Source organism: Lynx rufus, unplaced genomic scaffold (genome assembly GCF_022079265.1).
Source record: "Lynx rufus isolate CCGP_SWC_20201006 ecotype Redwood Valley unplaced genomic scaffold, mLynRuf1.p SCAF_16, whole genome shotgun sequence".
In the NCBI taxonomy this organism is placed as follows: Eukaryota; Metazoa; Chordata; class Mammalia; order Carnivora; family Felidae; genus Lynx; species Lynx rufus.
This window is the reverse complement of record NW_025814830.1, coordinates 55,845,034-55,857,685: the sequence shown is the minus strand read 5'-3', so window position 1 is coordinate 55,857,685 and position 12,652 is coordinate 55,845,034. Positions and strand designations below refer to the sequence as shown.

The following is a 12,652-nucleotide window of genomic DNA, read 5'->3' as shown; positions in this document are numbered from 1 at the left end:
CGATAAACTAATAACCATTCGTCTTGCCAATTAAAGTTTCGTTTGCATTTTCTATACTTTAAACATTGACATCAGGTTCATTAGGAGGGAGCGTTATACAGTCGTTGTCTTAATTATTTGGGACTTTTATATAAAAGCTTCAGTAGAATTACTGGAAAGAAATGTATCCTCAGGTTTCATACTGATTCACAGTGAATCTAATTAAAGCATGTATATGTAGGAACTTCTGGAAACTTAGTCTAGATGAGAAAAAAATAACTTTGTAAAAGGAGGAGAATTAATTTACGGGGCAGGGGATCCCTTCTCCCATGTCTTTTGGGCATTTCAACAGGATGTGGAGGCTTGGGGGCACTGTTGACAGCCCGGCTGTGCCGCGCTAACAGAGTCCACGAGCCCCGTCATAGGCACCGGCCTGGAGTCGCGCGCCCTGGTGCGGTGTGAGATCTGGGGTGTGGTCTGGGGTCTCTTGGCCCCGCAGCCCCCCCCCCCCCCAGCGGGCTCGTCCCTGCAGGGCACCTTTGCTCGCCGGAGGGCACCCGTGGGGGCGGTTGTTCGAGCTCACGAAGGCGTGAGGCCCGTGACCTGGTACGCATTCGTGTTGGTGGCGAGGAGGCTGGTTTACCAGTCAAATGACCTTCTTGCTGAATTCTCAATACAGAGACGGCGGACGGAGCAGGTGGTGGGAGGGAATGCCACTTGCCGTGTGCAGGCACTGCTCCAAGCGCCCCGAACCTATTCACTTAGCCCTCGTGACTGCTCCGCCACTGTCCCCGTTTCAGCGGTGACAAAACAGACGCAAACAGGTTAAGTGTAAGTAATTTGCCAAAGAGGACATAAGGGGCTATTTTTATTATGTGAAGCCAAAATTATATCTTAAAACGGCTTTACTTTATTATTAAAAGTCAGGGGGGAAAGCGGAAGATTGTGTGGTATTGGCGGGGGGGAGGGGGGGGCTGTCCCGGCCCCTGCGGGTGTCGGCCGCGGCTCTCCGGGGCCTTGGTGGCGCCACCAGTTCACCGCTGTGCACGAAGGGCCCTGCGTCCACCTGCTCACGGGAGAACTTCATCTGGAGAAAGGCGCGGAAGGCACCCTGTCAGGGTTTCGGTAAATGTGGGAAGCTCTGTAGCGCATACCTGTCGAGGTATAGAAGTTCCCGTCACCGCTTCTTGTGGTCACTTGTCCCCTTCGGCACCCCCCAGCCTCCCCCTCCTCCTCCCCGCCTCCCACCTTTAAATCTGTTTCCCCCGGTCCTGGTTGGTGTCGCCTGTGCTAAACCTTCATCAGAGCGGGACCATAGAGTTCCATTTGAGCCCCCGGCGAGCCTTGTGGCATTATCTGCGGTGGTGGGTCCAGGGAACACCCTGTGCAGGGTGCTGCACTGGAGTGGGTGCCGCCCGCTTGCCCAGATGTTGGGGTCGCGCTCTCGCATGGCAGCCAGGTACCTTCTCCGCCCTTCGTGCTGTGGTTATCCTGTGTATTACCTCTGCACTAGCTGTAAGCCCCGCAGCGTGAGACCACTTTTTGCTTTAATACGATGTATTTTTAAAAATTAAGAAGAAAATGTTATTTTATGTTTGCCCACATACTTGCTCTTTCCACTGCTTTTCATTACTCACTAAAGAGCCGGCTTGGGGGCGCCTGCGTGTCTGTCGGCGAAGCGTCCGACTGCGGCTCAGGTCGTGATCTTCCCATCCCGACTTTGAGCCCCGCGTCGGACTCTGTGCTGACAGCTTAGAGTCTGGAGCCTGTTTCGGATTCTGTCTCCCTCTCTCTCTGCCCCTCCCCCACTCATTCTCTCTCTCTCTCTCTCTCTCTCTCTCTCTCTCTCTCTCTCTCTCTCGCAAAAGTAAATTAACATTAAAAAAAAAAAAAGCCTGCTTGTTATCATGTCCCTTCAGTCTGGAAAATTCCTTCAGCATTTTCTGGAGTCTGGGTCTGCACGTTTGAAATTTCCTTAGTTTTCGTGCCTGCAAGAGTGTCTTGCTTCTGCCTGTGTTGCTGCAGGGACCCGTCACCAGATGTAGGAGTCCCTGCTGACCGTCTCACTCCAGCATTTAAGGAAGGGGAGGCCTGTGCAGTATGGGGGCAGCCCAGCGTTGCTCTCCTCAGTTTATCTTGTTCGGTGCTCTCTGAACTTCTTGGAGCTGTAAATTCGTGTCTTTTACTAAATTTGGGAAATCGTCAGTCATAATTTCTCCATAGTTTTTTGTGTCTCGGTATCTCAGTATCCCTTTTGGGACTCCAACTGTAGGTATGTTAAGTCTCCTATTCCACAGGTGCTAGAAACTTTTGTCTTTTCTTTTCCAGTCTTTTTCTCTCTCTGTGTTTCGGGCTGGACACTTTCAGTTGATCTGTCTTGAAATTCTGCAAGTCTTCTGTTAATTCCAAACTGCTGTAAAGCTCATCCAATAGATTTTTTAAAGTTTATTTATTTGAGAGAGAGAGGGAAAGAGAGAATCCCAAGCAGGCTCCATGCTGCCAACACAGAGCCCAATGTGGGGCTTGAACCTACGAACTGTGAGATTGTGACCTGAGCTGAAATCAAGGGTCAGAGCCACAAAGTGCCCCAAGCTCATCTAATGGATTTTTAAATTCAGAAATAGCATTTTTTTTATTTTAGAATTTCTACTTGGATTCTTTTTTATGATTTTAAGTCTTAATTTTTTTAGAGCAGTTTTAGGTTCACAGAAAACTTGAATATTGTAATCACCTGAAGTCAGCGGTTTACATCAAGGCTCCTTCTTGGTGTTGTACAGGTTGTGGTTTGGACAAGCACATAAGGACGGGTATCCACCATGACATCACACACAGCGGTCTCGCTGTCCTTAACAGCCCTCCGGGCTCTGCCTGCGCACCTCCCTGCCTCCAGCCCCTCGTCTTTCCCTGCGTCCATAGCTTTGCCTTTTTCAGAATGTCATCTGGCTGGAGTCACACCGTATGTAGACTTTTCAGATAACATTTCATTTTCCTTCATGCCTTTTCATGACTTGACAGCTCTTTTTATTGCTGAGTAATATTCCATTGTGTGGTGCACACAGTTTATGCATTCACCTCCTGTGGGACACCTTAGTTGCTGCCTGAATTTTCATATTTTAAGAGTTTCCATTTCTCTCCTGAGATATTCTTTGGTTCTTATGTCACATACATTTTCTTTTATGTTCTGAGCCTTGTAACAACAGCCACTTAATGCTTCTTGGCTCTGATTCCAGCGTGTGATTCCTCTTGGGCTTGGCCTCCTTTTTCTCTTTGTATTGGATCTTGTTCTTGTTTCTTTACGTATCTCGTGCTTACAGATTGCCCCTTGGGTTTTGCAAGTGAGACCCTGTACAAGCTCTGGGTTTTGCTTGGTCCTCCTGCAGAGTATCGTGTTGTTGTTGTGTTTGTTTTAGCAGGCACTACATTTGGCCGGACCCAAACCCCAGAACTCTCTTCCTTTGCTGGCCAGCAGCCCCAGCCTCTGGTTGTCTGGTCTTAGCTTGTCTCCTTGGGGCTTGCATGCCTAATTCAGGGCTCACGCAGAGGTGCGGGCAGAATTTATATGCAGGACTAGACGTGTCCCCTTCTCGGACACTCTTCTGTCACAGTCTTCTCCCTCACTCAGCACTATCATATTTTACCAGATCTCAGGCTCGTCAGGGCGGTAGGACTGAGGAGTGCTGTCTGAGCTGTGGCTGCTGCTTTTTCTGATGAGGACTGGGCCCAGGGGACATGAAGCACACCTGGTACCAATCCCTTTTTGTAAATGTAGACCTTTCTTTAGTTTCTTTTGGTTGTGTTCAGTTTATTGGTTTTTTTTTAATTTTTGTTTTTTAATTTTTTTTTCAACGTTTTTATTTATTTTTGGGACAGAGAAGGACAGAGCATGAACGGGGGAGGGGCAGAGAGAGAGGGAGACACAGAATCAGAAACAGGCTCCAGGCTCCGAGCCATCAGCCCAGAGCCCGACGCGGGGCTCGAACTCACGGACCGCGAGATCGTGACCCGGCTGAAGTCGGACGCTTAACCGACTGCGCCACCCAGGCGCCCCCAGTTTATTGGTTTTTATACTTTGTTCGGAGTTACGGTTCTCGGCAAGAAGGTTGGTCCAAATACTCTGTCCTTACTGAACGTAGAACCAAATGTTGTGGTAAATATGGGCCACGTAGTGCAGGGAGGATTGATTCTCTCTAAGGAGGTGTGGCTGGGAAGGAGGGTTTTACAGTAATGGTGACATTTGTCCTTACAAAGAATGAGGTTCTGTGTGGAGGAGAAACCGATGAGATGATGAGATAAGAGGGTCGTTTGAGAACGTTAAGTGGGGTGATCATGAGGCATCCTGGCCCCGAGTGGGTGCTGAGGAACAGAGCCAGGCGCCCTGGGCATCTGGAGCTCGCCCCCCCCCCCCCCCGTCGTCAAGCGGCTCCTAGGGACAGATACCATTTACCTGTTGATGGAGGATCTGCTGTATCTGTTGTAGGAGGTCAGTCTGGAATTTCTTGGCCTCTGTGTCTTTTCTGTTCAATCCAGTTGAGCCGCTTCTGGCCTGACCTTTCCCTGCATGGCTAACCATAGGGGTCTGGTCTCTGACTCTCTGAGCACCTCTGTTTTGCTGTTAATAGGCATCCAGTCAAGACTCATTAAATGGAATTTGTGGCTTCTATAGAAATAAAACCCAAGGGCGTGTTTTACCGACACCTTCTGGACCTTTGATACACTCTTCTTCTCATCCAGATGCTTCTTGCTCATTTCCAGCTTGTTTCAGTGCTTGTCCTTTCCCGTCCTGGGCGCCTGCATGCTCTGTAACCTAACTCCTGCCGTGGCCGGTATCTCCCGGGGGTCATCAAGCAACCGTTTTAACGTGCTGACCGCTCTGAACGGTTCGTTTCAGCAGGTGAATGTTATATTGGGAACCAAAATGGTCCTTGTGGCACAGCTTACCTGTTACTGCCAGACACTGAGACGGTTTCTCAGAGAAAACCCCGATATTTAAACATCGTTCTGGCCCAAACACACATGCACAGTGACCGTAGCGTGTATAGGATGCACCTGATGTCAGAAGTCTGAAGGCACAGACAGCCTGCGGTGGGTGCCTCACCTGTCGCCCTTCCGGAGGCGGCTGAGTGCACACGAGGGGGGACGACGACCGCTGCTCCCCGTTTTCGATCCCACCCAGGTCACACGACTTAAGTTTTTCCAGAAGTGTGTGGGGGGGTGCTGTCTTCCTGAATGCATTGTTTTAGATTCCCACGCAGTGTTGCCTTGGAGTTTACGAAGATTGGGTGTTCCCGGGCGGCCGTGCCCTTTAAACTCCCGCTTGTAAAAGCGCGTCTGTGTGCTCCCTCGAGGTCGGTCGCCTGTTGCTCCTTCTAGCTTCGCGCCTTTCTCCAGCGACCGCTGAGTTCTTTCACTCCCCTCCCGCACCTTGGGTTTGCCACCTGTTCCCTGGAGAAGACACCAAGCCTGCTGGCACTGCGTTTCAGGTGCAGTCAGACTAGGAGGCTGGGGGTGTGGCCGTTCAGACGGAAGCCCTGGTGCCACGCCTGCACAAAATTGTGCTGTTTGTTGAGCACCTGCAGTGTGACAGGCTCCATTAGAGCCACTGTCTAGGTCCTCGCTGCCGCCGAGGGTGCGGACCGGGCACTACTTTAACCTGCTGTGCAGGTGTGTGTGGCTGGAGATCCCATCTTTAGCAGCTGGGGCTCTTGACTTGGGACCCAGGCTGAGTCTGCACTGCAGAGCCTCCCTGGCGGGGGTTTCGGACGCCAGGAGCCGTTTGTACCTGACCCGCCCCCTCAGGTTCTAGTTCATTGGCCTGCGGTGGGAGCCCTGGGATCCGAATTTGTAAGAGCTGCTCGGGTGTGCAGGGCGAGGGCTGGGCAGGCTGTTAGAGTCTGGCCTGCTCTGCAGGCTGCTGGCGGGACTTGGCCTTACGGTCACTTTGCCGAGACCCCTCTAGCCGAGGGCTTGGTTTGGTACCTTTCACTGAGATTTTGAGCAGTCATCTTTTTTTTGTCTCTCATTTTTAATGAGTACAGCTGCAGGGTAAGACATTTTAAAAAGGAACGTTTTTATGTGGAAAACAGTTTCTGGTTAGCATTGGCTTTCACTTGGCCTAAGTCAGCAAATAGCTTTCACTATTAAACTATCTACTTTCTTTTTCTGGTTTTGAGAGACGCATAATTACTATTTTAGTAAAATGCTTACAAATCACTTTGCTTTTTGATTTTATGTATTTTTTCCCATTGAGTTAGGAGTATTTAGCAGATGGTATTCTTTCCGGTGTGGAGGTGAGCTGCTTGGAAGATAGACTGGAAATCAATGACTCGGTGTGTAGAGCCTGTGGAACTAACTCACGCCTGTCCCCGAGGGCCCGGCCCTGCCGCCCCTTGGCGTTAGGAAGCTTCCGGCCTGAAGGCCTTTCTGCCTCGGGGCTCCACACTTCGGTTCCTGTGCCTGGAAGGCCCTTCCTCCGCTTGCTGTGGCTCCTTCTCCAGTTCGGCCTCAGCCGCGGGGTTCGCGTCCTCCCTTGGAATTGGCTTAGGTGTTGCCTGGTCTGTCCCCCGTGCCCGGTCCCCTGGCAGCGTCTGCCCGCCTGTCATGGCCCCTCAGCGCCTCTGAGAGTAGGAGACAGCCTTTCGGGGGTGAGCTGCGGGGTTTGGTTTTCAGAAGCTGCTTCTGTTTTACTGTTATGTTCCCGTCCTGTAGGAGGTTAACTTACGCTGAGACTTCGTGGCTTCTAACTCGTTTCTGGTTCTGAGAGTAACCGTTCTTTGCAGAAAAACTGGGAAACAGAAAAATGTTTTTTAAAAATCGCCCAAAGATGATAAACACTATAGCATTATGGTACATTTTTCTTCTTTCTTTAATGCGTGTCTGTGTGCGTGCACCCTTGACAAGTTATGCATTCCTGTGCCTTTTGTTTTCTGAAGTTATTTTTTAAAGACTGCATAATATTTAACCATGTAGATCTGTATTTACACGTGTAGATATTAACCTTGCTGGGTATTTGTTATTTATATATGTATTTTTTGCTCGTTATTTATTTATTTTTGAGGATTTTATTTGGGTATTTGTTTATTTTAAGTTTATTTCTTTATTTTGAGAGCACATGCAAGTGTGAGAGGGGTAGAGAGAGCGTGAGAGAGAGGAGCCCAAGCAGGCTCTGTGCCGTCAGTGCAGAGCCCGACGTGGGGCTCCATCCCGTGAACCGAGTGAACTACGAGATCATGACCTGGGCCGAAATCAAGAGTCGGACGCTCAACCAACGGAGCCCCCCGGAGAGGTTTTATTTTTATGGGACGCCTGGGTGGCTCCATCCGTTGAGCATCCATCTGTTTCTGCTGAGGTCACGATCCCAGGGTCATGGGATCAAGCCCCCCCGCATTGGGCCCCTTGCTTAGCATGGAACTTGCTTAAGATTCTCTCTCCCTGTGCCCCTCCCTGCTCACTCACACTCTCAAAAAAAAAAAAAAAAAAAAAAGATTTTATTTTTATGTGATCTCTACACCCCGTGTGTGGCTTGAACTCAGAATCCTGAGGTCAAGAGTCACACCACCCGCTGTGCAAGGCACCCCTTTTCTGCTCTTCTAAAGCTAAGACAGACTTCCTCGCACACAGACCTATGACTGTGTCACCGACTATGTTCTTAGGAGAGGGAACTCCCAGAGGGATTGGTAGATCTGGAGGTCCTGTCCCGGTGTGATGCATGGTGGCTACATCCACTGCTACTGGGGGCTGAGTTTTCTCCCATCATAACAGTGGGAGCATTGGCCCTGGAGAGCGTGTCACGGAGCTGTGGTTCAGGCGACACATAATCGTGTTAGCTGTCACGTGCTAGTTGTAGAGCAAGTGGTCACTTGTCATGGAGAAGTCCGGTTTTGAAAAGCGGCACGCGTGTTTGCAGAAGGGAGGCCCCCGATTCCAACGCAGGGGCACAGGGACCGGGGACCGGTGGCCGTCTGGAGCCCGTCCCCGGGCACCGCGGGCACAGACGGTGGAGTCGATTTGCCCTTGGGGAGAATCAGCCTCACGGAAGAGGTTTTCTTTCCGCCAGGACCTCCGAGGTGTCTCTTCCGGGTGTTCTCACAGAGCTGGTCTCTGCCAGGGCACTTGTGCCGCTGGCTTCCTGCTTCCCGACCGGACCGGCCGCCTCAGTGACGGTAGCAGCGGACATCATGTTGCATATTGACTGTTTGCCCAGCCGCTACTTGAAATTCTCACAAAACCCCAGTGAGGTAGGCACCGTTAATCCCCACTTGGCGCCTGGGGAGACTGGACCTGAGGGAGTTGGATCTTGGCCGCCGTCACAGCCAGCAGGGGCTGCTGGAACCAGTGCTGTGGCCTCCGCGAGCGGGCTCTGCTGTCCCCGGGTGTGACCCGCACTGGGACTGCCCCCTACTGGTCCACTGACCTTGGGGAGAGTCGTGATGGGCACCAGTCGCTTCTGCTGTTCAAGAGAAGGGTGGAACAGATTGGGGTGGATACAAGCAGATTGCATCCACGGTAAGAACGGTGTAAAGGGTGATCATAATTCTAGTCGTTTCCATTCCTTTATTCTCCGTGGCCTCTTGCCGTGTGTCACATCTCAGGCATTCCACGCACACCTGCGTTTTAAGCTGGAGTCCCGTCTTCACCACCCCTTCACAGCACAGCCTGGCTCACCGGCCTCTCGTTTATGGCTCTGTACACACGCGTCATCATCACCTACTTTCCAGCCCCACGGTACGAGCACCGAATCGCTGTGTCTTGCTACTGCGAGTGTCACTGCCGTGGAGGACCTTGTAGAGAAGCAGTTTTGAGTGTGCTCGCGTGCAACTGAGGGCCAAGTTGGGAACTTCCAACTTCATGGTGAGGGAAGGCCATCGTCTTTTGTAGGAGTTCCCCAGGAGGGTCTCCAGGGGGTCTCACTGTCGAAGACCACTGCCTTCTGGAGAAAGGGGGCTCTCTGTCGCCTGCTGCAGCCCCTTCAGTGTCTTACCCTGGTGACTGAAGATTCGTTTACATTACAGCACAGCTAGGACACCGAGCCTTCAGTTTCTCCACATATTAACGACCGCTTTACCGGGTTTTTCCGAGAAGCTCCCTCCCTCCCTGCCATGTCGAACGTTCGAGTGCTTGCTGCAGGCCCTGCCCTCTGCCCGGCTTTGTCTTGTCCGATGACTTTGAATGATCTTTAATGAAATCGATTTTTTAAAAATTAAAACTCTCTTCTGAAAGTTGTGGCTCCGGTCCATGAATATTAAAGTGAGTTTTCAACACCACGTTTCAGGCCACCTGTGTTCTGCAGGGTCGGTCTCGTTGGAGGCTGGCGCCGAGGAAACCCTTGAGAGCAGGGAGCATGTGCACCGGCAGGAGCCGTGCCACCAGCCCGTGCGCGCCCTTGGGCATCTCCGTCCCTCCCTCTCGGAAGGGGACGCGGGGTTCACGTGATGTAGTCTGTGCGGTGCTGGGGTTCCTCTTTACAGCCCACCCGGGGAGGTTGTCGGGCCTTTGGGTGTTCTGACCATCCTGAAATACTCTGGTGGCATCAGCATCGCATGAGAGAAGTGCAGAGGCTCGGGCCCCACCTGACCTTCTGAGTCACAGCTTGAGTTTCAGACGCCAGAAGCATTTTGCACGTGGAAGTTTGGGGACAGGGGCCTCGTCTCTGTTTAGGCGGCGGTGCCGGTGGGAGGCTGGCGCCCAGAGCCGGGGTCTTGGCCCATTACCGGGGCCACATCTTGCCCGGAGGAGCCCCCGGGCGGACCGTGTGCCTCAGGCCGCTAACAGGCCCCGGAGTCCGGTTTCATTCACACGTACGGCCCTGGCGGCCCTTGATTAGACCTGGCAAAATACCCGGGCGACTGTGTGGTACAGAGCTTAGCATGCGGACCTGCCCTTTGAACTAGAGGTGCTTTTTTGGCTCGGTTCATCCTGCTTTTTTTAAGACTGGAGGAGGCGGCCCTGTTTCAGGGTTCCTCGTCAAGTGTCTGGGCTGCGTCGGGTGCTGTGTGAAACGCAGAGGACATGGCAGTGAATGGGACACACGGGAAGTCCCTCCTTCGCTGAGCTGTGACAGGTCCTCACCGAGAGGTGTAGATGTGACAGCAGCGAGGGGGCGGGGGCACCCTAGGCCCCTCCCCGGTAGCCACAGCGGGCTGAGCGGAGGGGAGGAGCGGGTGATGCCACGGTCCCCTGTAGGTTGTGGCGGGGGGCTGTCTGGGTGGGACGAGAGGAGCCGGTCCAGGGGCTCAGCGAGTGAGGGGCCTCGTGGAAAGGGCCGAGGCTTGTGCTTGGAGAGTGCTTCTCGTGGCTCCTGTGGCCGCAGCAGGAGGCAACATTTGGAACCGATCAGGTCTTTATTCTCGTGTCCATCAGGCTCATGACTGGGGCTCCACTTGTGAGCGTGAGTCAGAGAGCATCTGAGTTGAGCTGCGGAGGTCACATGGGGCAAATTAACTTCACCAAAAATAACCCAAACACAGCATTTCTGGGAAATGCAGGCGAAGAGAGCTTTCAATGTAAACAAAAGAGCAAATTCAAGATAAAGGCCTGGTTGGAAAAAGTGAACATTTGGAAAACTAGGAAGAAACGTTCTGAAAGCACAGGGAGGCGAACAAAGATTTCTTTTCCGCTGGTTATGATTTTACAGTTTTCTTTCTTGTGTTTATATTGTTGGCGGGCGTGGTTGCTTATGTTGGTGGTTGGCATTCCGGGGTAACTCCTGGGCTCTCCCCCTCCCGTCCCCCTCCCCCTGGGGCCGTGGTGCACAGACCCACCCCATCAGCTCGCCCAGCCACCCGCCCACGGAAGGAGCTTTGTCTTCTGCCTGGGTGTCCTCCTCCTGCTTCTTCCTGCTCCTCCTCCCCCTCCTCCTCTTCCTCCTCCTGCTTCTGTTCCTCCTCCTCCTCCTCCTCCTCCTCCTCCTCCTCCTCGCAAGGGCTGACCAGACAACCGGCCTACCATGCTTCGGACTCTGGCTGCGGTGCCTGGCATGACCAGGGTCCTGGCCCCCCTCTCGACATGCTGATGGGACAGGGGGTGGGCGCACGTGTCCTTGCCAGGCCCAGAGGTTAGCGCACACCGGGGTTGAGACCCCCGGGCCCAGGTGCCCGAAGCTGTGCTCGCAGAGGCGTCCTGGCTGTGGTGCTGTTGTCCCGTCCCTGCCCCTGCCCCTTCCCCACAGAGGCTGAGTCTGGAGGCCACTTTTCTCTTTGTGGCTGTTGAGGATGCTTCAGGGTGGGTGGTGGTGTGCGTGCGGGGTCTCGGTGTGTGTCTGTGTCCGCCTGTGCGGGAGAGGTTCGTCACCAACCAGCCGGCAAGGTTGGCGCCTCTGGTTGGTCGTTCGGACGGCTGAGCCTCCCTGTCATCAGGACGAGGACTTGATGCACTTTGCAGGGTAGCCCAGGGGACGTGGAGGCGCACTCGCATCAGGCCAGATAGCACACAAGCTGTTGTGCATTGGGTTTATTGTAAGAGTTAAAAGGTTAACCTCCTGAGTTGCTTCCCAAAGTAATATTTGCTGTTTGGAACTAAAAATCTTGCTCCGCAAATAATTTTTTAACTGTTGGTTCTGTTATCTTATTCAGTATGAAAGAAGTTCCTTTCTAGAATATTCAGACCAATGGATGAAACTTTGCCAAATCTAAGGGAAATAATCCAATGTAGTTAAATTACAAAGAAAAGCAATTAAAAATTTTAACGGTCTTGATAACATCTTGGTAAGGGTTACCAAAAGACTTGGCTCTTTGGAGGAGTACTGGGTAGTCAGGATTTATTTCCGTGAGTTCCGTGAACTTCCAAATGAACTAGACTGTGCAGGGTTGCTTTTCTTGCGTGGCGTCTCCCGTATGCGTGGGGAGGCCTCCTGCAGGGGCTTCGGCAGCCCGCCGGGCACACGGCCATGTGGCGTCCACTGTCCTGCGGGCGTGGTGGCATCTCCGTCCTGTCCTGGTGGCTCTCTGCCTGCGGTGGGCTCACGGTGTCCTCCGGTGGGCGCCCCCTGGCCTCCCGCTGGTGAAGCCAACTAATGAAACGAGGGGCCGGTGACTCCAGGGGAGGATGGGGACCAGGGGTCCTGCTCCTCTTCTCCCCCAAACCTCCCCCTGCCCTGTGTGTGGAGCATAGTGTTTCTCACCCTTTAAAACTCACATCTCTCTTGATAAACTTGAAAATCTCAACTTTATTATCCTTTGAGATTTTGACACGTCCTAAATTGTGACTCTGAACAAGTCAAGTACTAGTCACCTCCTCTTCCGAATCCTACAAGTACTACGTGTGTTTTGGCTGTAAATTTTCAGGTACTGACACTCGTTACGGGGTGGGGGTGGGGGGTTGGTTCTTGTCCCCACCCCAGGTGCCCAGGGTCCCCTCCTGCCTCCGGCACATTCGCACAGAACCCCCCTCCCCGTGGGCAGGGGCTGGAGGGGAGGGGAAGCCCGAGCTCAGTTCCCTGCGGAGCTGCCGTCACGGTGCCCACGGTGCCACGGCCGCCTGTGCGCCTGCCGTCCTTCGTCTGGTCGGGTCTCTATCCACAGCTGCTTCAGAGGCTTTCTGTTTTCATTCCTACAGGCGCCGCGGCTGTGAGTGCCGCCCCCCGCCCCCAGCCCCCCGTACTCTTCTCAGGAGTAGGTGCTTTGTGCAAGTAATTCCTAGAAGTAGGATCGTAATGTGATGCTAGAATACGTGCCCCACA

General features: G+C 52.9%; 1 protein-coding gene across 2 annotated transcripts in view; it reads left to right on the top strand.

Annotated features, from left to right (window-relative positions):
- The window catches only part of ZCCHC14 (zinc finger CCHC-type containing 14), a 58,502-nt gene that overhangs the window by 10,529 nt on the left and 35,321 nt on the right, over nt 1-12,652 (top strand). The window lies entirely within an intron of this gene.